Source organism: Poecilia formosa, unplaced genomic scaffold, assembly GCF_000485575.1.
Source record: "Poecilia formosa unplaced genomic scaffold, Poecilia_formosa-5.1.2 Scaffold696, whole genome shotgun sequence".
Lineage (NCBI taxonomy): Eukaryota > Metazoa > Chordata > Actinopteri > Cyprinodontiformes > Poeciliidae > Poecilia > Poecilia formosa.
In genome coordinates, this window is record NW_006800635.1 from 4,233 (window position 1) to 8,701 (window position 4,469).

The 4,469-nt window shown below is 38.5% G+C and overlaps 1 long non-coding RNA gene across 1 annotated transcript; it reads right to left on the reverse strand.

Annotated features, from left to right (window-relative positions):
- Positions 1–1,198: 1,198 nt before the first annotated feature.
- LOC107834627 (uncharacterized) lies at positions 1,199–3,596 on the reverse strand. Its single transcript, XR_001660435.1, has 2 exons — positions 3,231–3,596; positions 1,199–1,839 (listed from the first exon to the last, which is right to left on the reverse strand). It is a non-coding gene; the product is annotated as an uncharacterized LOC107834627 (long non-coding RNA).
- Between the last annotated feature and the right edge of the window lie 873 nt (positions 3,597–4,469).

Here is a 4,469-nt window from a genome sequence, read left to right on the forward strand (position 1 = left end):
AACAAACAAATGGCTTCTACCGCAATAATTATCCATCCATCCATCCATTTTCTGAACACCCTTGTCCCTCAGTGGGGTCGGGAGGGTTGCTGGTGCCTATCTCCAGCTAACGTTCCGGGCGAGAGGCGGGGTACATCCTGGACAGGTCGCCAGTCTGTCGCAGGGCCGCGATAATTATGTGAAATTAAATTAATATTTTTTTTTAAAAGTTTTGTACGCTCTGGCATCTTCCTTCGAGTCCCAGAGGCTTTTCCTGTATCAAATATGCTATTTATTTAGTGGAAATATTGATGCGATGAAACTCTCTCCAAAATAATAACCTTTTTCAACTTTTAAAGCTCCACTGTTGAAAATGAGAAACTGACATTCACAAATGACATTGAAATAAATTCTAGTCCAACTTCTGGTTTGTGGCGATTCGTCTGGATCCTGTTGGGAGGAAAAATATCCCAACTTCACAAGATGTGGCTTTAACCTAACTCCTATGTGGCTTTAACCTAACTCCTTTCAGTCTGAAGTTTCTCATATTGAGGTCATCAAACCAAAGTTCAGATCTACCATAACTGACTGACACAGGTGATCGCCACCAGGTCAAAAGTACAGCTTTTTGGCGCAGCACATTCATTAATGTTTCCATCATGTATGTTTTCAGATGCTAAGCTGTCACAGCAGACCATCCTGCAGGCCTCTGGTCTCAGTGTTTCCCTTCAGACTCCCTGGCCTGGTCTCTGGTCATCCTGAAGCTTCAGGATGACCAGAGACCTTCACCTTTCTGGAGCAAGAACACCCGGCCAAATGCATTGGTGACACATTCATTTAAAAAAATGTGGCTGTTCTTATAGCATTGATATGCAAGAACCATCTGTATTTTACTGTTTTGAATAAATAAAATATGTTTGATTATTATGAAAGCTGTGTTCCTTCTAATCTGTGTAGTTGTAATTGAATCAAATCTCATGTTTTCACATCCCAGAGACAATAAAAAGGAATCTTTTGTTTGTGGCTTAAAACAAAGTAATCTTAATACAACAAAGCTACAAAAATAGAATACAGATCGAAAGTTTTGGACTCGTTTTATTTTTTGGTTTCATTACACTGAAGATTCTTCAACATCAAGCTAAACAGTGAATGGAGTACCTTGTATGTACTAGAAATGAACAAACATGACATATTGGGTTATTAATAGTAACCATAACAGTTATTTTACACAGCTTGGTTTATTAAATAATGATTGTGTTCACTTACGGACGCCTTCAATTGGAAATCTGCAATCTGAAGTGTCAGTGAAATAGTTTAGCCAGTCAGTCCTCAGGTCGGTCTGCCCTGCATGTTTCAGGTGTTTCCTTCTGTCACACCTGGCCTCAATAAATGTTTGATTAATGGATGAGCTAATGCTATCATTTGTATCAGGTGTTCTGGAACAAACACTTTAAAATGTAAAATGTTAATGTCTTGTATAACAGTGTAATTAATATAGACAAATGTTTTCATCTCATTGTGTCATTTTCACTCTGTGTCTGAAGTTAAACACATTTCTGGATGTTCTGTGTTTCAGTTAAATTGAAGTTAGCAGGTTTTTAATCAGGGCCACAACACCCTGTATGGGTGTTGGGTTTAAGAAAAGAAGCTGCTCTATTTGAGTCCCAGCATTCATTTTTCCTCTGATGTTTGGGTGAACTCTTCTCTGCGGAGGTCGGCCATCTCTCTGGTTCTTCCTGAAGGAGACCCATCAGGAGTTCTGGTGCTGCTCCCAGTGCAGACGGTTCTCCTCACTGTTCGCCGTGTCAGCTGTGGTCCCTCTCTCAGACAAAATCTCCACAGTCATTCTTTTCCTTAACCCTTGAATAAACATAATAACAGAATACGTTCTGGTTGTTATTCCTGATTGGTTTGTTATTTGAAACGGTGTTTAATATCAAACTAAGATTAATTTATTTCCTTAACAGTTCCTTCTCCTGTTCCCTCAGGAGGGCAGAGTCTAGGAGTGACTAATTACATTTACTCAAATATAGTTGAGTAACTTTTTGAAACACAAATGAACTTTTAGGAATACTCTTACTGTGCTGAACTTTTTACTTTTACTCAAGTCATTTTATTATGAAGCATCACTATTCTTATTTGAACAAAATTTTCATTTTGTCTTTAAAATACTAAAATTTCCACTGAACTTCATATTTTGGGCCCTCTAATTGTGTAATTTTTTTTAGATATTAAATAATTGATAACTTGATCAGTTACTCAGTACTTGTATGCACTTTTTACCAAATACTTCTTTACTCTTACTTGTATAATTTCTTATACAGCTACTTTTTACTTTTACTTGAGTAAAAGCATGTTGAAGTGCTACTGCTATTTCTGGAGTACAAATTGTTGGCCCTCTTCCCACCTCTAAGGAACAGTAACCAAACGTTGACACACATATGTTGTCCAAAAACAGGGAAACTAAGGTGAGCAAGTTATACATCCACAAAGAACTACTTAAATTAATAGTCATATTTACTTTATATGCATACAACATGTATGCATGTGGGCCACACTTGGCACACTTCAGGGATGCAACCAAGAGAGGCAAAGATTGTAGGGCGAGTTCAGCTTTTATCCATTCTGCATTCTGTACCCTCACTAAACGTCACTGTATTCAGGTTGTCTGTTTACAAAGGTAAAATAACGGCGACCGACTCTAAACCACTCTTACCTTTTTACTCCGAGTCTCTCTTTGTCATTTAATCAACCTGTTGCCATGGCAACCGCCTGCACCCCACAAACCCAGCAGAGATTAGTTAAAAACATAACATTCAGTCCGTTAAGATATTAGGTTTTCAGGCTTCATATTTATTTCTCGGTTAACAAGCCTCTCCTCTCATGAACACAGTGGTGGCTCATTAGCCAATTTAAACTTCTGCTCTGCTCGTCAGTTGGTCTTTGAGTCCCTTTTTATTTTCGTAATGGAACCGAAATGCATAGAAAGGCGCAACACCTTGTTGAAACAATAATTACTGAAATTATTAATTTTGTTGGGCCATTAATTTGAACACGTTTTGCTGATTTTTTTTTTTTCTTTAATAAGATGTATTGGATCAGAGGACGTGCTGGTCTCAACATCCTGGCGGCGTTCAGTTTGTCACCTAATGCCGAGATCAACTCAAAACCTTCCGCAATCGTAATTGAGCACCTATTGATTAAATATAACTGTAGTTGGAAAACAAGCATCAGCTAACGCTAACGCTAACCATGCAACGTCTGGGCAACCGGAGGACTCCTGGACGGACAGCAGCGGTGCATGTCTGAAAGATGGCCTCCGATGCAGATCTCCAGGGCTTGCCACTCTCATTCTCTCAGCTCAACAAAAACAACTCTTTCTTCGATGCTCCATAGAGCTGCCTCTGGATATTGCAGTTCACTTACGATGTACAGTAAAGTCTGCTCCTTATAGTTGGATCACAGCTGGTAGCTACAAAGGCGTCCCGAACCTTCAATCGTAAGCCAACTTCAGCGGCCGCTTCGTCCAAACTATAAAAACTCCCGACGGTGAAGCTCTGAGTCCATGAGAGCCGCCAGCTGAAACACGTTCTGTCTGAACGGCCACACGAAAAGTAAAGTCGTGTGGCCACGACTTTACTGGTTTGGGAACCGAAGAGTTTAAAATGTGGTTAAATCTTGTGGTAATATTTCTGAGTTGTAACATCTGTGTCAAATGCTGAAAATCTAGTTCTTGGATCTGTGCGTAAAGTTGAACTGTGACATCTGAAGCAGCTTCTTTTAATTTCTCACTTTAAACGGCTTGTTTAAAGTGAGAAATTACTTTAAACTTTAAAATATATTATACATAAATAAATAAATATATTTATAAATATTTATTTATAAATAAATGTATTTATTTAATTTTAGCTGAAATGGCTCTCCATATAGTTAAAGTATTTTTGACTGAAAAAATGAAAAATTTAGCTTGTTTTCTTCATAAAGAGACAAGCTTTTGCATGTACTCCAAATTGTTCAAGAACATCAGCCGATTTAATTTGGGTATGCCTTTTCAGCCGTGTTTGGTAATTTTGGTCCCGCCAGGTAAGGGGTTAATTGCTTTGGTCAGCCTGTCTACGCTGTAAGAAAAAACCCCCCAAAAAAAACAAACATAGATTTTACGATAAAACTCTGGCAGCTGGGGTTGCCGAAATTCCACTGTAAAAACAACTATGGGTAAAGTCTGTTTTTTTTTGTTTGTTTGTTTTACGGTAAAACGTTGGTGCCTGGGGTTGCCGAAATTCCACTGTAAAAACAACTATGGGTAAAGTCTGTTTTTTTTTGTTTGTTTGTTTTACGGTAAAACGCCGGCAGCTGAGCTTGCCGAAATTCCATCGTAAAAACAATCACGGATCAAATCTCTTTTTTGTTTCATAGCGGAATTTCGGCAACCCCAGGCACCAACGTTTTACCGTAAAACAAACAAACAAAAAAAAACAGACTTTACCCAT